A 22,738-nucleotide genomic window follows, 5' to 3' on the forward strand; every position below is an offset into this window, starting at 1 on the left:
ACAGCTGACACAGAGATGATTATCACAGACCAAGCGATATGGAGCAAGCGGAAAGAGGCACCAGGAATCCACAGACTGGGGGAGATTGGTCCATTCATCTCTGAGGTGGTCCTGCCTGCTCAAGACAGGACTGAGGAAAGGATGACCAGTGATAACTCAGTACTGTGTGTTCACAAATCTGTGTTTACATCAAGAGACATGAAGAATCTCATAGTTTCTGCTGTGGTCATGTGTGTTTGTAGCAGGAAGAGGATGTGGAACACTTGAAGATTCATCCAGTATAACTCCAGTGGTGTGGGGCTTTGAAAACATAGCCTGTGGACCCTTCAGTCTCGGGGAAGTGGGCTGTGGAAATGGTGGACACGGCTATAACTGGAAATAAGAGTATGAAGAGGTGAAGGTCCTTCAGAAAAGAGTAGAAACTGAAAGGAGGAGAAACAGAAAGAAAACCTACTTCACTGCAAAAAAAATTTCCAAATTAGAGGAAGGCCCTGGGAGAGTGCTGCCTCGGATCAGCCAATCACGTAGCACACTCTCTCTTTATGAGTGATCAATAGCATCATGTGAGATGAATGACATGAAAAGGTAAAATCCTTAATTGTGAAACCATACACATCCAAGAAAACACAGGGTGACCTTAGGCCCTGTCCAGGCACTTCCTGTCTATCTGAAAGCTCAGAAAGGTGAAGAAAGTGCAGATGTGGGATGGAGGCATTTCCCCCTTTGGTAGTGTGTGCCCGTGAGGGAGCGAAGATGGGAAAGTAGAACAGTGTGAAACCAAGTTTCCCTGTAAGAAGTCCAAAATTACAGTTTGTTTCTGAAGGACCTTTGACAGGAGAATGTTGGGTCCCACAAAAAACAACAACAGCAACAGATGTCCAAGGGCAAAGGGAAACTGACAAGAATGTAGGAGCAGTGAATTTGCATTTAGAATCAATAAATACCAGCGATGCCTCAAGTGCTCATTAAAACATTTTGTCCACCTATATCCAGAGACCACACAGAGACAGTCAGAACTGCATTTGAGTGATTGAGTGTCTCCTGAAGAGACATGGGTCAGCAATGCCCTGACAGGGAAGAGAGGCTCTGGCTGCTACAGACCTGGTCATGCAGTTTGTGACATAAACTCTCTCAGAGGAGGTCACCTTTCAAGCTAACATAAAGCCGCCTAACACACAATGCACAAGTTGAAGGATGATTATTCCAAAGAAAGTTTTGTACATTTAAGGAAGTTCTAGGACTCCTACAGTTTTCTCAACCTGGGGATCTGTCAAAGGGACTGAGAACCCCAGGGAATTTGACTCTGGAGGCCAGTGGGATTTGAATAAACAACCTCTATAGGAGTGAAACAGACTGTAGGGTGGCGCACACAAAACCTTTCGTGCACGAGGAGTCAAGAATAAGAAGTAGTGTCCCCAAAAGAGACTGAGCCAGACTTGCTTGTGAGTGTCCGGGAGTCTCCAGCAGAGTGTGCGATGCAGAGTAGTCACGGGAATTGAATACAAGAGTGCTTGCTCAAATCCTTTTGAAGGAGGTCCCAAGTACTTTTGTTTTCCATATGATAGTTTGGGCTCAGTTCAAACAATGAGACCTGAACACAGCCACATCCATCAAGAGAAAATTTGATTAAAGATTCACTGAATATGGCCCCACATATCAGAGCAGGACCGAGGCTCACTCAGTCTGTTTCTCCCATCAGGATGTTTTCATAAGCCTCTTATCTTTATCCATCAGAGGGCAGAGAATATGAAAAGCACAATCACAGAAAGCTAACCAAACTGTTCAAATGGATCACAGCCTTGTCTACCTCAATAAAACTATGAGATATGCCAGGTAGGGCCACCCAGGATGGATTGGACATGGTGGAGAATTCTGGCAAAATGTGGTCAACTGGAGAAGGGAATGGAAAACCACTTAAGTATCCTTGCTTAGAAAACCCAATGAACGATATGAAAAGCCAAAAAGATAGGACACTGAAAGATGAACTCTCCAGGTTGGTAGGTGTCCTATATACTTCTGGAACTCAGTGAGGAAGTAACTCCAGAGAAAATAAAGAGATGGAGCCAAAGGAGAAACAACACCAAGTTGTGGATGTGAGTGGTGATAAAAGTAAAGTTTGATGTTCTAAAGAATGATATTTCATAGGAAGCTACAAAGTTAGGTCCATGATGAAGGTAAAATTTAAGTGGTCAAACAGGAGATGACAAGTGTGAAGATCAAAGTTTCAGCAATCCATTTGTTCATGAATGGAATGGACAAATTTAATTCAAATGACCATTTTATCTTCTAAAGTGGGCAAGAATCCCTAGAGAAGAAATGGAAGAAGCTACCCTCATCAATAAAAAGAGTGGGAATTGCAGTACTTGATTGCAATATAAAAATGAAATATCTCTGCTTATTTTCAAGGCTAACCATTCAGAAGTACTGTAATCCAAGTCTATGTCATGACCAGGAATGCTAAAGTGGAAGTTGAGCTGAAGGTCAGGGTGAATCTGACGTTGAGTAGGTCTGTGATTACCAGTAGGACATTCTAGGACTTACACCCACAAAATAAGATGTTATTTTCAACATACAGGACTGGAATGGAAAAGTAGGAAATTAAGAACTACCTAAAGTAAGAGACATGTTTGGCCTTCGGGTACAAAATAAACCAGGGCAAAACCTGACAGTTTTGCCAAGACAAGTTACTGTCATTGGATACACCCTCTTCCAACAACACGAGACTTGACTCCGCATATGCACATCATCAGATAATCAATACCGAAATCAAACTTATAATATACTATGAAGTTGAGGATAGAGAATCTCTTTCAGTTCAGTTCAGTTCAGTTCAGTTCAGTTCAGTCGCTGAGTCGTGCCCAACTCTTTGCCACCCCATAAACCGAAGCACAAGAGGCCTCCCTGTCAATCACCAAATCCTAAAGTTACTCAAACTCATATCCATTGCGTGGGTGATGCCATCGAACCATCTCATCCTCTATCATCCCCTTCTCCTCCTGCCCCCAATCCCTCCCAGCATCAGGGTATTGTCTATCGAGTCAACTTTTCACATGAGATGGCCAAAGTATTAGAGTTTCAGCTTTAGCATCAGTCCTTTCAAAGATCACAAAGCACTGATCTCCTTTAGAATCATTCCTTTAGGACTGGTTGGATTTCCTCACAGTCCAAGGGACTCTCCAGAGTCTTCTCCAAAACCACAGTTAAAAAGCATCAATTTTTTGGCACTCAACATTCTTCACCATCAAACTCTCACATCCATACATGACCACTGGAAAAACAATAGCCTTGACTAGATAGACCTTTGTTGGCAAAGTGATGTCTTTGCTTTTTAATATAATATCTAGGTTAGTCATCACTTTCCTTTTGAGGAGTAAATGTCTTTTACTTTCATGTCCATAATCACCATCTTCAGTGATTTTGGAGCCTGTCAAAGTAAATCCTGACACTGTTTCCCATTCAAATCAATGAAGTGATGGGTCCAGATGCATGATCTTAGTCCTCTGAAAGTTGAACTTAAAGCCAACTTTTTCAATCTCCTCTTTCACTTTCATCAAGAGGCTTTTCAGTTCCTCTTCACCCTCTGCCATTTGGGTGGTGTCATCTGCATACCTCAGGTTATTTATATTTCTCCCAGCAATCTTGATTACAGCTTCTTCTTCCAGCCCAGCGTTTCTCATTCCGTTCTGTCGCGCAGTCGTGTCCGACTCTATGCGACCCATGGACTGTAGCCTACCAGGCTTCTCCGTCCATGGGATTCTCCAGGCAAGAATACTGGAGTGGGTTACCATTTCCTTCTCCAGGGGATCTTCCCAACCCAGGGATCGAACCCGGGTCTCCCGCTTTGGAGGCAGACGCTTTAACCTCTGAGCCACCAGGGAAGCCCAAGCGTTTCTCATTATGTACTCTCAATATAAGTTAAATAAGCAGGGTGAAAATATGCAGCTCTGACACACTCCCTTCCTTATTTGGAACCAGTCTGTTTTTCCATGTCCAGTTCTATCGATTCCTGACCTATATATAGGTTTCTCAAGAGTTAGGTCAGGTGGTGTGCAAATCCCATCTCTTTCAGAATTTTCCACAATTTATTGTGATCCACACAGTCAAAGGCTTTGGCATAGTCAGTAATGCAGAAATAGATTTGTTTTCTGGAATGCTCTTGCTTATTTGATGATTGAGCAGATGTTGGCAATGTGATCTCTGGTTCCTCTGTCTTTTCTAAAAGAAGCTTGAACATCTGGAAGTCCACAATTCATGTATTGCTGAAGTCTCTATACAGTCAGTCAATACAATACTGGGAGTTGACTGTGGCTCAAATCAGCAACACACGTTGAAAAAAATCATACTTATATTGAAGAAAGTAGGGAAAACCCCTTGATCATTCAGGTATAACCTAAATAAAATATCTTTTGATTGTAATTGCCAATGCAAATTGATTCAAGGAATTAGATCTGAGAGAGAAGATTGTGCAGAAGTTTGTGACATTGTACAAAATGAAGCAATGAAGAATATCCCCGGAAGAAAGAAATGCAAAAGGAAAAATGGTTACCTGAAGAAACCTTAGAAGCAGCTGAGGAAAAGGAAATAAAAAGAGAGAGAAAGAGAGAGAGAGAGAGAGAGAAGTGGAAGGAAAACAAGAACAGGAAAGTTACACCCACCTAAATGCAGTTTTTGAAGAATAGTCATGATTTATAAGAAAATCTTTCTCATTGATCTATGCCAAGAAATAGAGGAAAACAATAGAATAAGAAAGACTAGAGATCTCCTCAAGAAAATTAAATATACCAGGGGAACATTTTATGCAATGAAGGGCACAATAAAGGACACACATATTAGGGAACAAAGACAAGCAGAAATATAAGAAAAGGTGGCAAAAATACACAGACGAACTACACAAAGAAAATGTTCAACGCTGAAAAGCACGATGGTATCATCTGTCATCTAGACCCAGATATCCTGGAATGCATAGTCAAGAAGGCTTTAGGAAACACTAGTGAGAACAAATCTGGTGAAGGTGATGGCTATCCAGTTGAAATATTTCAAATCCTAAAATACAATGCTGTGAAAGTGCTGCACTCAATATGAAGGCAAATTTGGAGAACTCAGCAGTGGCCACAGGACTGAAAATGATCACTTTTCATCGCATTCCCAAAGAAAGAATATGTCAGAGTCTTTGAACTAACACACAATTGCACTCATTTCACATAAAGCAAAAAGAAATGCACGGAATTCTCCAAGGATGTTTTCAACAGTATGTAAAAGAAGAATCTCTAGAGGTTCAAGCTGCATTTACAAAAGGCAGAGGAACCGGAGATCAAATTTTCCATACCCACTGTATGCTCAAAAAAGCAAGCAATTTCCAGAAAAACATCCACTGTTTTATTGACTATGTCAAAACATGGCTTGTGGAACACAAAAAGTGTGGAAAATTCTTCAAGAGATGGGAATATCATACCACCTGACCTGCCTCCTGAGAAACTTCTATGAAGATAATGAAACAACAGTTATCATGGACGGGGAACAATGGACTGGTTCCAAAGTTGGGGAAAGCAGACCCTCAAGGCTGTATATTGTCACCCTGTTTAGTTTTGTAGACTGCGTCATGTGAAATGCCAAGCTGCATGAAGAACAAGTTAGGATCCAGTTTGCCAGGGGAAATAGCCACAAACACAGATATATGACGACACCACCATTACGACACAAAGTGAAGAGAAACCAAGAAATCTCTTAATGAAAGTGAAATTGGAGAGTGAAAATTTTGGTTTCAACCTGCACATTCAATGACTGAAGTTCATGGCATCTGGTCCCAATTCTTCATGGCAAGTGGAAACCATGACAGGCTTTCCTATCTCGGACTTCAAAATCACTGTAGATGGTGACTGCGGCCATAAAAGCTATGACATAAATAGACAGCATATTAAAAAGCAGAGATATTACTTTGCTGAAAAAGGTCCATCTAGTCAAAACTATGGGTTTCCCAGCAGTCAGGTATGGATGGGAGATTTGTACCTTAAAGCTGACTACCAAAGAACTGATATTTTGATCAATCCTATTGGAAAAGACGATTGATATTTGCACTGCATGTAGAAGAAACAAGTGAATCCTAAGAGAAATTGGTCATGAGTATTCGGACAGATGCTGAATATGAAACTTCAGTATTTTGGCCACTTGATGTGAAGAACAGACAACTGTAAAACACTCTGATATTTGGAAAGACTGATGACAGAATGAGAATTGGACGACAAAAAATGAGAAGGTTGGATGGCATCACCATTCTTCAAAGAATAGCAAGAGAGATATTGCATCACCACTTGATGGAGATGTATTTGAGCAAGCTCTGGGAGCTATATATGAACAGGTAAGCCTGGCATGCTTCAGTTGATGGGGTCACAAAGTGTAGGATGAATGAGGGACAGAAATAAGTTGAACTGAATGTTGGTGGGCTGTTTGCATTAAGGGATTCTAGGACAGTGGAAGACTTTGATGCCCATGAAAGCAGTTCAGAGCCTTCAGGTTTTCAGGCTTAGGAAGAAGGGAATAGCAGTCATCACAAAGATGTTCCACTTCTTGGCAAAAAATCCTGACATAAATTCCTTTGTTTCTCTGGGATCTCTTCCTTGGCTGTGGATGGCAGAGAGGGAAAATGTCTCTCTGCACTTGAGAGATGGTTCTGAAAGTCTCACTGGAGGACTTTCAAAAGCATCTCTGATTTTGTTACGGTAATCCTGAGTGAAATGTGCACCATGAGACACACAAGGAGACTGGAATTTAAGCGGGCATCTGGTTGTCCCCCAGCCAAAACTTTAGCTGAATTCATGGTTCATGAACTCCATAAGCTAAAAGCCGGGCAGGGATCCTGAGCTATAGGAAGATCTACCACAGCCTCATGAGGGCAACAGAAAGAGAGCCTTGGCATTTAGCAAATTAGGGAGGCCTGGCCTGGAATCATGCCCTCTTGGGAGAGGAATGCCACTTTTTGCACAATGAAGACATGAGTTGTGGGCCCAGGGTAGGCAGGCCCCCCAGGGTGTGATCTGGGTGGGGATTCTGTGTATGTGTGGGTAGAAGTAAACTATGGTGTTGCCAAAAATGGAAGCCACCTGACCTTTTGGGCTTCACTTTCAGTGACTTGTTTCAGCAGAGGTCCTTTGGATCCATATGTACCTTCTTCATGATATTGCTTCAGACACAGTCCTGTCACATTCTCTTTGGCCTTTTGAAAGCCCCGATTTGGCCTTTCCCTGCTACCGGGAGATAACCATAGGGGGAGGGGGAGTGAAAATATCTCCAAACAGGCTCCTACACAATTAGCAGGCACAGGGGCACCTCCCTCAGAAGTCTTGGGCCTGAGTGGGTACTGGGCCTGCTATAAGTGCATGACATTGACAAACAATGATTTTGAGAGACCTTGCTGAGATGGGGTGCTTAAAGTCAGTGCAGTCCGAAGCCCCATGTTATTCTGGTGTGGTTGCTGGAAGGAAAGTGCATGGAATGGAATCATATCAGTGTGACTGGCACTGTGAACCAGTCAATACGATGGAGGAATACAAAATAGCACCACTCATTCAGCTGTTCACCACAAGCACTTCCAGCCCAACCAACTCTAAGCAGGTCAGTCCTCCTCATGACATGTCCCAACATTTTGTAACCTTCCAGAATAAAGAGTATAGGTAGAAGAGGACACTAAGTTTATTCACAAGTAAATGTAAGAAAACCACCAGAGAAAATGAGAGGTCCTTACCCAAGTCCATTATCCTGGACAAGCAAAGGTCTAGTTCTGCATCTGTGAAAATTTCCTTTTAGAGTTGGGTGTATCTGTGTCTGTATCTGCACTCACTGGCCCAAAACTGCATGCGAACTGCCAGAACTGGCCTGGCTGGCATTTTGAAGCAAGGGAATCAAGCCCAAGGATGTCAGAGTGGCGGCAAGAGAGCACTCAGGGCCATTGAGGGAGATGCAAAGCAGCCAAGAAACAGAATGGCCCAGATTACAAAGCAAAAAGATGGGGTATGCAGAGCCCCTACAAAGAGCTTTCTGTCTTTCTCAAATGAAGCAGTACTCTTTCAGCCACAGGACCAGGCATATCTTTCTTTTATGTAAGGTTTGGGACCCTGATGGCTCTGTAGCATAAGCTGATGCTGCCTGCTGAGTAGAATTGCCCAAGAAAGGCAATACCATAGAAGCTCAAACTACCACTCGTTTACACTCAACTGGCACATGAGTAAAGTAATGCTGAAAATTCTCCAACCAGACTTCAGCAATACTTGAATCATGGACTTCCAGATATTCAAGCTGGCTTTAGAAAAGGCAGAGTGACTAGAGATCAGATTACCAACATCCTCTGGCTCATCAAAAAAGCAAGAGAGTTCCAGAAAAACATCTATTTCTGCTTTATTGACTATGCCAAAGCCTTTGAGTGTGTGGATCACAATAAATTGTGGAAAATTCTGAACGAGATGGGAATACCAGACCACCTGACCTACCTCCTGAATATCTGCCACCAGGTCAGGAAGCATCAGTGAAAACTGGACATGGAACAACAAACTGGCTTCAAATAGGAAAAGGCTGTATATTGTCACTCTGTTCATTTAACTTATATGCAGAATACGTCATGAGAAACACTGGGCTGGATGAAGCACAAGCTGGAGACAAGATTGCCGAGAGAAATATCAATAACCTCAGATATGAAGATCATACCATGCTTATCACTGAAAATGAAAAAGAACTAAAGAACCTCTTGATGAAAGTGAATGATGAGAGTGGAAATTCTGGCTTAAAGTTCATCATTCAGAAAACGAAGATCATGGCCTCTTGTCCCATCGCTTCATGACAAATAAATGGGGAAAGAAGTGAAAAAGCAGCTGCCTTTAATTGTTTGGGCTCCAAAATCACTGCAGATGGTGACTGCAGCCATGAAATTAAAAAACATTTCTTCCTTTGAAGGAAACATGACCAATGTAGACAGCATAGTAAAAAGCAGAGACATTACTTTGTCAATAAAGGTCCATCTAATGAAGGCTATGGTTTCTCCACTAGTCAGGTATGATTGTGATATTTGGAATATAAAGAACGCTGAGCACTGGAACATTGATGCTTTCCAAATGTGGTGTTGAAGAAAACCCTTGACAGTCTCTTGGACTTCAAGGAGATCCAACCAGTCCATCCTAAAAGAGAGCAGTCCTAAGTATTCTTTGTAAAGACTGATGTTGAAGCTGAAACTCCAGTAATTTGGCCACCTTATGCAAAGAACTCACTCACTGGAGAAGAGACTGATGCTGGGAAAGATTGAAGGCAGGAGGAGAATGGGATGACAGAGGATGAGATGGTTTGATGGCATCACAGACTCAATGGAGATCAGTTTGAGCCCACTCCTGTAGTTGATGCTATACAGGGAGGTATGGCATACTGAAGGCCTTGGGCTCATGAATAGTAGGACACGACTGAGGGCCTGAACTGAACCTGCAGAATTTGCCAGTTTCCAACATCACTCAAATCTTCACAAAATTTTTAATCATCAGTGCTTTGCAGTGAATGGCTTAGGATGATCCTTCTGCTGCTCCCATCCCCACAGGGCTGAGGTGATAGGGTTAGCTGGCACGTGTTCTCATGTGGAAGCAGGAAGAAAACAGAACCACTTTGAAAGGGCCTCTGTACAGTAAATGAGCTGACTTCAATGTCCCTGCACTGACGAGTCATGTCCCATAGCGGGATGTTGACCTTGATATCCCTTAATTAGAGATTCTTCATCTGTAATTCTCTTTAGAGAGAATTCCGTCTCTAAATATGGAATTCTCTGTATGTCGAATATTGGCGTACGGGCAAAATGTTTCTAAGTGAAGCACAGAACTCAGTGTTTGAAATACAAATGTATGCATGTAAATTCCCCGCATGAAATATGGAATTCTCTATATTGCATACGTGAATTTCTCAACCCTCAATTTCCAGAATGAAAACGGAAATCTCACTTGGTCTTAGCCAAAAGCGTGCACAGTTTCGTTTTCAATTGTTTGTGAATCCATTTGGTGAGGGATAACACATCTGTTTACCAAACCTTGGAAGGAATGGCTGATGCAATATGTAGTGGGAGAGTGCATTTCCATCTCTTTATAAGCTGCATATTATAGCGTGAATCTTCCCCTCTCTTCATTGCCTACAGCTGTGCACTAATTAAGGCATCCCACAGAAAGGTAGATTTCATCCTGTCTCCTGTATAGTGCCTAAAGTCATAGGAATGACTTTACCAAGAGTGTTCCCAAAGTTTAGAGCACGTTAAACAAGACTAATGGTTCTAATGGTGGGAATCAAACACACACACACACACACACACACACACACACAATGATTTACTAATTAAGTAAAAAATGTTACTGGTTGTAGTTCAGACAAGAACCCTCCCAAATCAGTCAGCATATGTTACTGCAAATTAACATCTGGATAACTAATATACTTTTACACCTGTTCATTAAGCTAATTACTGAACACTGCTGAATGTCACCAGAACACTATGCTTAACAACGTGTATAGCTAATATTGTATATCTTCAATTGAATTTCAATACCTAGTCATTTAATGATACTTTAGGAAGAACAAGTAAAGTTGGCTTGGAAGATTAAGGGAGGGTTTCCCTCATTTGAAATAATCATTTAAATGTCAGAATTGAAGTATATATAGTTCTTACTTCATCCCTGTACTTGACAAACGTTGTGCTGGGAGCCCTTCTGGCTAAACTTTAACCTCTGTGAATACCTTACTTAATCTCTAGTTAATCCCTTTACCTGCAAATCAGCTCAGACTTTGTAAGTAGGGACTGATCAAGTACCTACAGGCCATTACATACACCCAGAGGAACTCCTGTTCTATCAAATTTTCTAATTCATGTCACAAATCAGTAAGTCCAGCAAGAAACCCCGAGAGCTAAGTGTGTCAAACAGGACCACTGGGGAAACATCACTGTAGGAATTACAAGGCTAAAACCCAGTGCTGCTAGGCGAATAGGGCATTTTTTTTTTTTTTTTTTTTTTTTGAGAATAGAGTTTGGACATTCACCATATCCAGTCTTTTCTTTCTTAATGTGGTCCATTTCAGACTGGTAAAAGTACTGCATACAATTCAGCTTAATGCAGAAGGCAATTAGCTATTTTGAACAAGAGGGAACAAAATAACACCCCAAGAGATGTGGAAACAGGTCCTCAACTTGACAATGTAGGCTTTTTCAGTCTGGGTTTTAAGTATACTGAGCATGTCTAGAAGAAGATCAGCATTCCCGATCCCACCAAGGACTTATTCAAATGACAGAAACTGGGAAACTCTCTTATAATAATTTAAAAGAAACTTCCAAAAGATAGTTCTTTCTTCTAAAACAGAAACTTCTAATCCCCTAGATATTTCTACATAATTGACCAATATTTGTCTCCAATTTAGCACATCTCTTTCCTGACTCCAAAACCTGCTTTAGTCTTTTTCTCAAAAAATGGCAACTCAATTCCAATTGTTAAAAAAAAAAAAAAAAAAAAGATGGCAGAGTCATCATTGACTTTTTTCCTTCACAGGCCACATTTCAGTCTTTGGCAAATCTAGCATTTGAACAGTTCTCATCATCTTCACTTATACTGAAGGGTTTCAAGCCATCATTACTGCTAACCTTCTTTATTTATTGTTTTTCCGTCATTAAGTCATGTCTGACTCTTTGTGACCCCATGGACTGCAGTACACTAGGCTTCCCTGTCCATCACCAACTCCCAGAGCTTGCTCAAAATCATGTCCATCCAATCGGTGATACCATCCCACCTTCTCATCCTCTGTCATCCCCTTCTCCTCCTGCCTTCAATCTTTCCCAGCATCGGGACCTTTTCCAATGAGTTGACTCTTTGCTTCAGGTGGTCAAAGTATTGGAGCTTCAGATTCAGCATCATTCCTTCCAATGAAATTTCTGGACTGATTTCCTTTAGGATTGGCTGGTTTGATCTCCTTGCAGTCCAAGGAACTCTCAAGCGTTTACTCTACCAGCAGAGTTAGAAAGCATCAGTTCTGTCACTGTATCCTGTCAATTCATTTTATTCCACCATTTAGTACCCCTCAATGATTCTCTGTATCATTTTGAGTAAAAATAAAAGTCTTTGCAGTAAAAAAGAAGAAGAAAAGAAAAAAAAAAATAATGAAAATCTCTTTACTTCATGTGAAAATCTGTATGCATATTTTTTACATGAAAATGGGAAATTAATGTATTTCACCTATACAAAACTGGATGCTAAATTTCCTACATGACATCTGGAATTTTGTGTATTTCACTTATTAAATGCTAGCCATCAATTTTAGTACACAAAATACGGATTTTGATTGTTTCACATATGTAAATCTGGGCACTGATTTTCTTCCTTTAAGTATGGAATTCTCTGTATTTCACACATGAAAATCCTAGCGCAGATGGAATCCATGAAAAAATGAATTTCCTATATTCTATTTAGCAAAATATGGGCCCAAATTTTCAATTGTCTGTATTTCACAAATGAAAATCTCGCTCTGATTTTCCTACATGAAATATGGATTTCTGTATTTTCTGTATTTGAAATTCTAGGCATGGTGCTTTTTTCCATGGAGTATGAAATCATTTTGTTTCACATCACCTATACAGCTGCCAAATTTCCTACTAGATATATGGAATTACTTAGTTAACATAGGCAAATCAATGTCTATATTCCTATTTGAAATATCAATTGTCTACAATTTACATATGAATATTTGGTGAAGATTCTTTTCCTACATTACTACACTTCACAGATGAAAATCAGGATAGTTTTTCCTACAAGGAATGAGGAGTTCCTTTTTTTAAGCAAGAACATATGGGTGCAGATTTTCCTGCATGAAAAATGGAAATCTCTGCTTTTCAATTCTTTACCATCTATGCTAACTGGGAACTTGAATGGTTTTAGGAAGACTTGTAAGCTCTTTCTAAAATTAAAGCTGAGAAAAGATGTCCATTTCATCATAGGGTTCTGGAATGCAAAAACAGAGAATCAAAGGATCCCTGGTGCAATGGGCATGTTTAACCTTGGTGTATGAAATGAGGTGGGACAAAGACTAGCAATGTTTTGGCAAATAGAAAGGTAAAAATGAAAATAGTGACAGACAGGTTTCTTTGGCTCCAAAATCTCTGGGGAGAGTGATCACATCCCTGAGAATAAAAGACCCCTTCTCCTGGGAAGAAAATCTATGATAAGCCTAGACATAGACACAATGTACTGAAAAGCGGAGATATCTCTTTGGCAATAAAAGTCCATTTAGTCAGGACTATGGTTTTAGCAGAAGACATGTATGGATGTGCTAGCTTCACTATAAAGAAGGCTGAGTGCCAAAGCATTGAGGCTTTACAGCTGAGTGCTAAAGATGGCTCTTGAGAGACCCTTGTCTAGCAAGGAGTTCAACCCCACCAATCCTAAAGGAAACTAACCCTAAACATCCATTGGAAAGACTGATGTTGAAACTGAAATTCCAATACTTTGGCTACTCTGGTGTGAAGAAATAATACATGGGAAAAGATTGAGGTTCTGCCTTGCCACTGAAAACAAAAAAATATTATCGGCTCTGATATGGGTAGATGGTGGACAGGAGGAGAATGGGGTGACAGGGGGTGAGATCGTTGGACAGCTTCACTTAAGTCGATGAACATGTGTCTCACTAAAATGTTGGAGACAGTAAAGGATAGGGAGGTCGGGAGTGCTGCCATCCACGGTGTTGCAAAGTGTTGGATGTGACTGAGTGACAGAAGATCACCAACGACTGTATTTCACATGTATCAATCGGGATGAGATTGTCGAACTTGAAACATGGAAAACCTTTTTTATCCATAAAAAATTAGATATTCCTGCATGAAAAATGGAATTTTCTCTACTTCATAAATGGATGTCTTGGTACAGAACTTTCCTTGTAAACAATGACAGTTTCAATATTTCATGCACCAAAATCTGAATTAAAATATCTTGACATGGAATATGGCTTTGAAAAATGACATGAACTATTTTACATTTCAAATACGAAAATCTAGGGATACATTTTCTTATTTGAAATAACATGTGATTATGGACGCATTACTGAATTTTCTGTTTCATAAATTGAAATCACACCAGACAGTCCTACATGAAAGATAAAATTCTTAATTTCACATCAGAACCACTACCTGCAGGTTTTAGGACATGAACTTTGAAACTCTCTATAATTCACATATGAAAATCTGGGGACAGATTTTTCAATTAAATGTAGGGAATTTTCTGTATATCATATGAAAGTATAGACATAGGGTTTTCTGTATGATATGGGAAAATCTTGATGTAATTTTCAGATTTCTCATTTGAAAATCTGTGTGCTGCTTTCCTTCATGAAATACAGATTGCTGTGCATTTCATATTTGAAAAATGGCATCGATTTTGCTACAAAAAAGTGGAATCTTCTATTTCATATGAGACAATGTGATTTTCATGATTGAGCAATAAAATTCTCCATATTTCACCGAAAGAATCTTCTGACAAGATACATAGAATCTGGTATATTTCACACTTCAAAATCTGAGGACAGATTTGCTCATATGAATTACAACTGCTACTGCTACTGCTAAGTCACTTCAGTCGTGTCCTACTCTGTGTGACCTCAAAGATAGAAGCCCACCAGGCTCTCCTGTCCCTGGGATTCTCCAGGCAAGAACAGTGGAGTGGGTTGCCATTTCCTTCTCCAATGTGTGAAAGTGAAAAGTAAAAGTGAACTCGCTCAGTCGTGTCCGACCCCTAGTAACTCCATGGACTGCAGCCCACCAGGCTCCTCCATCCATGGGATTTTCCAGGCAAGAGTACTGGAGTGGCTTGCCATTGCTATTATTTACACTGGAAAACCTGTGTCAGATATTTCACACACAAAATATGGAATTGTCCATGATTCAGAAGAGCTGACTCATTTGAAAAGAACCTGATGTTGGGAAAGATTGAAGGCAGGAGAAGGAGATGACAGAGAATGAGATGGTTAAATGGCATCATGGCTTAAATGGATATAAGTTTGTTTAAATTCTGAGAGTTGTTGATGGACAGGGAGGCCTGGCGTACTGTGGTCCTTGGGGTCACTAAAAGTCAGAAACGACTGAGCACCTGAACTGAACTGATGATTCAGAATTTAAGATCTTGGATGAGCAGACAAAGAATCGACTTATTTCTTGTCTGACTGTCTGATACCTGATTTCCCTATTTAAATATATAATTCTGTGTATTTCATTGATGAAAGTCCACGTGAAGTTTTCCCAAATTGAAATACGGAATAAACTCTATGTGTCACATGAAAGTCTGGGTGCAAATATTTCTACGGGGAAATGTGTACATCTCTATAGTAACATGTGAATTTCTAGATTTTGGCTTCCCCACATGACCTATGGAAATCTGTATATTTCACGTGTAAAAATTTCATGAAATATGGAACCTCAGCAATTAATTCACGAAAATATTGGTGCAGATAGTCTCATGTGAATTTTGGAATCCTCTAAATTTCACATATAAAACCAAGTAACTTACTTTCTGACATGAAATGTGGTAGTCTTTAAATTTTTTTATTTCACCATTTAGGTGTAGCTATTTCTAGCTGATACATGGAATTCTCTGTATATCAATATTTAGATCTAGTAGCAGATATACCTCCATGCAATATGGAATTCTCTATATTTCACATATAAAAATGATGAGGACGTTTTGACATGAAATAAGGATTTTTGTTCATTTCTCACAAAAAACCAGGGTGCAGATTTTCTGGCAAGACATATGATCTGTATATAGTTCAGATGTTGGTAATTAGTTCTTGGTTCCTCTGCCTTTTCTCAAACCATCTTGAAAAGACAGAGGAACGAGAGATCAAATTGCCAACATCTGCTGGATCATTGGAAGAGCAAGGGCGTTCCAGAAAGACATCTATTTCTGCTTTATTGACTATGCCAAAGCCTTTCACTGTGTGGATCACAGTTTATTCTGTGGAAAATTCTGAAAGAAATGGGAATACTAGACCACCTGACCTGTTTTTCAGAAACCTATATGCAGTTCAGGAAGCAACAGTTAAAAGTGGACATGGAACAACAGAGTGGTTCCAAATAGAAAAAAGAGTACTTCAAGGTTGTCAATTGTCACTCTGCTTATAAAACTTACATGCAGAGTACATCATGAGAAACGCTGAGCAGGAAGAAGCACAAGCTGGATTCAAATTGCCAGAAATATCAATAACCTGAGGTATGCTGATGACACCACCCTTATGGCAGAGAGTGAAGAGGAACTAAAAAGCCTCTTGATGAAAGTGAAAGAGGAGAGTGAAATAGTTGTCTTAAGATCAACATTCAGAGAATTAAGATTATGGCTTCTGGTCCCATCACTTCATGGAAAAAAGATGGGGAAACAGGGGAAACAGTGTCAGATTTATTTTAGTGGGGCTCTAAAATCATGACAGATGGTGACTGCAGCCATGAAATCAAAAGACGCTTACTACTTGGAGGCAGAGTTATGATCAACCTAGATAGCATATTAAAAAGCAGAGACATGACATTGCCAACAGAGTTCCGTCTAGTCAAGGCTATGGTTTTGCCAGTGGTCACGAATGGATGACAGATTTGGACTGTGAAAAAAGCTGAGTGCTGAAGAATTGATGCTTTTAAACTGTGGTTCTTAGAGAAGACTCTTGAGAGTCCCTTCTACTGCAAGGAGATCCAACCAGCCCATCCTAAAGTAGATCAGTCCTGGGTATTCATTGGAAGGACTAATGTTGAAGCTGAAACTCCAATATGTTGCCACTTCATGTGAAGAGTTGACTCACTGGAAAAGACCTTGATGCTGGCAAGCATTGAGGCCAGGAGGAGAAGGGGCTGACAGAGGATGAGATGGCTGGACAGCATCACTGCCTCAATCGACATGAGTTTGTGTAAACTCCGGGAGCTGGTGATTCAGAGGAAGGCCTGGCGTCTTTCACGGGGTCACAAAGGGTTGTACATGACTGAGCGACTGATCTGAACTGAACTGATAGTTGATTTGCAAAGGATACCTTTGAACTGGATGCCTTAGTAAAATTTAGATTTTCTTTTACCTACAGCCATCATGGGAATGTATTTCAACATATCAATATGACCAGTTAAATATTTTGTAAAGCTGAAATTTCTGTGAATGAAGAACTACTGTTTTTAAAAGTAAATCATAAAGGAGATTTAAAAGAGCACACAGATTGTCATTCATCCATAACAGATAGGTAAAAGACATTGTGTGATAAATACAATGGACATCTCAAAGAAGCAATGCAATAGAATTAAATACAACAAATTAAAACCAATAGAATATATAAAATGCACAAATATACAGCATGGGTCAACCAGACAGAGTTGATTGTTGATGGTTCTGTCCCACCACTTTTATGGTAACTTTTCTTTTGGGGAAATTTTTTCTATCTTTAGAAGTGCACATATGTAGCAAAATATAACGTACACTCACTTTAATTTTTATTGATGCTTTCTTAATAAATGTGTTATGAATTTAGATATAGCTTTCTGAGGTTTGCATTGCATTTGTCATTAAGGTGTACAAATTTTCAGTTCTACCTTTGAATTCCAAGATGATGTGAGATTCATTAAAAATATTGATGTTTAAGAAAGGTTATTATACCTTTAATACTGAAATCTTTTTGGACTATACTTGCTTTACATTATTTGGTTAGTTCCTCCCCTAAATCAAAATTAGGGAATGCTGTAGTCCTTCAAGTCGTAAACAACTAAACAAGATAGTGATTAAACAGCAACCACATATCTATCTCCATGTTTTTGACTTCTTTCTAAATCTGGTCACCCCAGTGCATTAAATAGACTTCCCTGTGCTGTACATATAGATCAAAAGTATATATGTTTCTGTTGTAATCTCCCAGTTGCTACCACCACCAGGTATTTCATCCTTGATCAGTGTATATTTCTTCTCCATTGCTGTTTCCCTATCTATGCTTCTCATAGAGAATCATCTATTCCAATTTTACTTAGATCCCACTTGTTTGTGTTAATATATGATATTTCGTTTCATCTTTTGACTTAGCTTCATTGTATCTGAAACTGTCCCTGTCCTTCTACATGTATGCAACTTACCTGATTTCGTTCCAACTTAAGACTCTGGTACGTATGTACCAACTCATTTTATCCGTTCCTCTTTAGATGGATATTTCTCTTGCTGCCATGGCCTGCTATTGCAAATATTGTTGCCATCAATATTGAAGTTGTGCATCTTTTGGAATTATGATTTTCCTCATGAAAATTATTGACAATTATTGGAAGTTTTTGATCACATGGTAGCTTTATTCTTATTTCTAAAGGAACCCCTTTCCATTCTCCATTTTAATCGATCAATGTGCATTCCTAGCAATAGAACAGGATTGTTCTGTTTACTCCACACCATCTCCATAAATGTCTACAGCATTTGTTTTGTGCGGAATTTTATATATAAATATATATAAACTCACATTTTTATATATAAATATATATTAATTTTATATATAATTTTATATATATATATTTATATATAAATATATATCAACTCACATTTTTCTAAATACTCATATATATATGAATATATATGAATATATGAATATGAGTATTCAGAAAAATGTGAGTTGATACCCCATTGAAGATTTTATTTCCATTTCTCTCACAGTTAGTAATGCTGAGCATATTTTCCAATATTATTGGACATCTGTATGTCTTCTTAGGAGAAATGTCTATTTTATCATCTATTCATTTGTTCTAATTAGGTTGTTTGTTTTGCTATTATTGAGCACATTAGATGCTTCCATATTTTGGAGATTCTTCTGTTGTCATTATCTTCAGTTGCAAATGTTTTTCCCATAATGAGCCTTCATTTTTGTCTTGCTTATTGGTTGGTTGTGCAAAATATTTAAGTTTAATTAGATCTCTTTATTTAATTTTTTTTTAAATTTCCCAAGGAGGTAGGTCAAAAAGAAAAGCTGTTGCTGCATTTCATGTCACAATGTATTCTACCTATTCTTTCCTCAAATATTATTGATTTACAGTTTCTGGCCTTATATGTAGGTCTTTAATCCATCTTGAATTTGTATTTTCTATGCTGCTAAGGAGTGACTGAACTAAACTGAACTGACAGGAGTGACTAAATTTGATCCACTGGAGGAGTGAATGGCTAACCACCCCATTATACTTGCTATGGGACTTCCATGAACTATATAAAAAGGCAGAAAGGTATGACTCCAAAAGATGAGTCTCCCAGGATGGTAGGTGCCAAATATACTGCTTGGGAGGAGCAGAGGGTAATAACTAATGTTTCCAAAAAGCAACAAGTGGTTTCCTCAAAGTGGAAATAAGCCTCATTGTTTATGTGTCTGGAGATGAAAGTAAATGAAATGCTGAAAAGAAAAGTACTGCAGGGCAACCTGGAATGTTAGATCCATGAACAATTTAAATTGAATGGGGTATAATAAGACATGGCAACAGCCAACACATTGGAAAAGACCCTGATTCTGGGAAAGATCGAAGGCAACAGGAGAAAGGGAAAACAAGGATGAGATGATTGGATGGCATCATCTATACAATGGATATGAACTCGGACAAACTCCAAGAGGTGGTGAAGGACAGGAAGGACTGGCATGCTGCAGTTCATGGCATCCCGAAAGTCAGACACAACTCGGCCACAGAATAACCAGGTGCTGTTCTAACTGTATTCTTTTACTTTTAGCTGTCCAGATTTTCCAGCTTAACTTGTCAAATATAGTTTCTTCTTTCCACTGCATATTGTTGCCTCCTTTGTCATAGATTAGGTGATCATTTGGGCAAGAGATTACCTTAGGGTTTACTATCTGTTCCATTGGCTTTAATCCAAATATTGTGCCAATTGCATGTCAGGTTTAAAACTGTAGATTTTTATAGACTGAAGTGAGGAAACCTGAGTCCTGCAGCTCAGTTTTTCTCTCTTCAGTTTGCCTGGTTAATCAGTCTTTTTGTTTCCATCAAGTTGTAAAGTTTTTCTTGTTGTTGTTTTTCTATTTCTGTGGAAAATGTCATTGGTAATTTAATCGTGATGACATTGCATCTGTAAACTCTTCTTTATGGTGTAGCCATTTTCACATATTGATTTTTATAGTCCAAAGAATAGTATATCTCTCATTCCATTTGTGTCATCTCTGATTTGTCTCATACATACCTTATTCTTTTTGGGCTACGAGTCTTTTCTCTAGTTAGGTAGGCTGATTCCCAAGGATTTTATTTTTCTTGTTACAATGGTGAATCAGATTGTTTCCTTAATTTTTGGTTTTGGTTTTCTCTGGTCATTTATAGTCATGCAGGAGATTTCTTCCTGTTTATTTCTTTTCCCAACAACTTCCGTAAAGTCATTGTTTATTAATTTTCTGGTGCAATCTTAGGAGTCTCTGAAACAGTAACTACTGTCAGCAAACAGTGCCTGTTTTACCTCTTGTTTTTCAGTTTGCTGGTAATTTTTTTTTTCCTTCATTGATTGCTGTAGCTAGCAGTCCCAAGATAAGTTGAATAACAGTGATGAGAGTGGCAAATTTTGTCTTTTTCACAATCTTAGGCAACATGCTTTCAGGTTCCACCTCTGAGAAACATCGTAGTGCTGGGTTTATTCATACATGGCCTTTATTAAGTTGAAGATGATCCTTTCTGTTCCCACTTCCTGTACAGCTTTTATCATAAATGAGTCCTTAATTTTGTCAAAAGTGTTTTATGTATCTGTATTTTAGATCTGTTCAAGACCTCTCCTTGGAAACTTTTATTATCTTTCATTGGTTTTTTCACCTTTGGCCACCTGATGCAAAGTGTTGTCTCATTAGAGAATGCTCTGATACTGGGAAAATTTGAAGATAAAAAGAGAAGTGGTTAGCAGATGATGAGAGGGTTAGATAGCATCACAAACCCTATGGACATGACTCTGAACAAATTCTGGGAGATAGGGAATGTAAGACTGATGTGACACAGTCCATGGGGTGACAAAGAGATGGGCATGAATAACTGACTGAACAACAATCGCAAAACATTCTTTCCTGTTATTGACAGTAGTAGTTATTAGTGACTACTTCATTTTCTCTCCCACCATACCCTATCTATACCTCAGTTGCACTAATTTCACCACGTACCATGCAAAGATTCGGCCACATTTGCTGTCATTATTGTCCCCAAAATGGTCCAAAATTTATGTGATTTCTCAACTACACATGATCCAGTGCTCTGCGAACCATTCTTCAGCATCCATTTATGTTCCTCAGAAATTCTCTACCTTGCTATAGCCAGATAAAATTGTCACTCACTAGCTAAGTCATGCACTAGAAAGCAAGTTCTTGAGAATAAATACCCTTTCAGGATTCTGTATTCTAACTTTGTCTCAGTCTTCACATTGTTCGTTTGTCCCATTTCTTCAATCACACTGAAGTTTCAGGCTGTGTTCTGTTCTTCTCAGTCTCACTGTCTGTGCAGAGACGGTTCTTCTGTCTTATTTGATTTTCCTTTTATGATTAATGACTGTGAGATCTTATTTTAAATTCCTCTGAAACTTTTTTTCACTTTACAGATCATTTTGAGATTTTAAATTTAGATTAACCTGATTGACGAGCTTTGATACACTGTCCTCTCCAAAAGGAATAAATTATGACAACCCACATCTATTTTAGCTTGTGATTTACTCGTCTGTATTCAGGCATAAAGGATTGTATTTGAATAATACAATCTGAATGGGTGTGCAAATTAGTCACTGAGTCATGCCCAACTCTGCAACCTCATGGACTGCAGCCCATCAGGCTTATCTATCCATGGACTTTTCCAGGCAAAGATACTGGAGTGGGTTGCATTTCCTTCTCCTGGAAAACATGAACAGTGGAACTAATAAGAAATCAAAATTTTAACTGATAAAATTTAATAAATTCTGAACTTGAAGAGTTAATTCCCTCCAAAGAAAAAAAAAGTATCTTGATTGCAAGCTAAAATCACCAACTTTTTTTCTCTATCCCAAAATCAGGTTAAGAAAAAATCATCAGCTTCTCTGAAAAGCATATTTTTCAATTATTAATATGACTAGGGAATATTTTAAAAAAACAAAAAAAATCTCAGAGATCTATATTATAGATAGTAAATAGAGGCAAATAATGGCATTCCTCTTCAAGACAAATTGAGGCTAGAATATGAATCTTTCTCACTTTCTTTTTCTTGGTGAATGTTATTTGGCATTCCTAGTGGTAAATTTTCTTCAAGATCCCTTAATTCCAGGTCCATAGTTGTTTTGTAAGTGAATTATTGGTGAGGATTTTCAGGAGAACGGAATGAGGGAAGCAAGATACAGCAGAATGAAACTAAATCCAATCTCAGTTGGAGGCAAAATTGCACTGGGTGTAGAATTTCTACATCAAATGTGTCAGTTCAGTTCAGGTCAGTTCAGTCACTCAGTCGTGTCTGACTCTTTGTAACACCATGAATCACAGCACGCCAGGCCTCCCGGTCCATCACCAACTCATGTGTATATATGTATATTTTACAAACGAGCATACTAGTAGAGGTTTTCATCTTCATATTTGGAATTATCGATTTATCAAATATGAAAAACCTGAATGAATGTTTTCTGACAACATGTGAAACTTTGCATATTTGGACAAAGAAAGGCTGGTGAATTTTTATCTGAAATACGAACTGTGAATTTCACATGTAGCATTATAGGTTCAGTGTTGAGAC

This window comes from Moschus berezovskii, chromosome Y (assembly GCF_049115385.1).
Source record: "Moschus berezovskii isolate FMDL1 chromosome Y, NW_MosBer_1.0, whole genome shotgun sequence".
Classification (NCBI taxonomy): Eukaryota; Metazoa; Chordata; class Mammalia; order Artiodactyla; family Moschidae; genus Moschus; species Moschus berezovskii.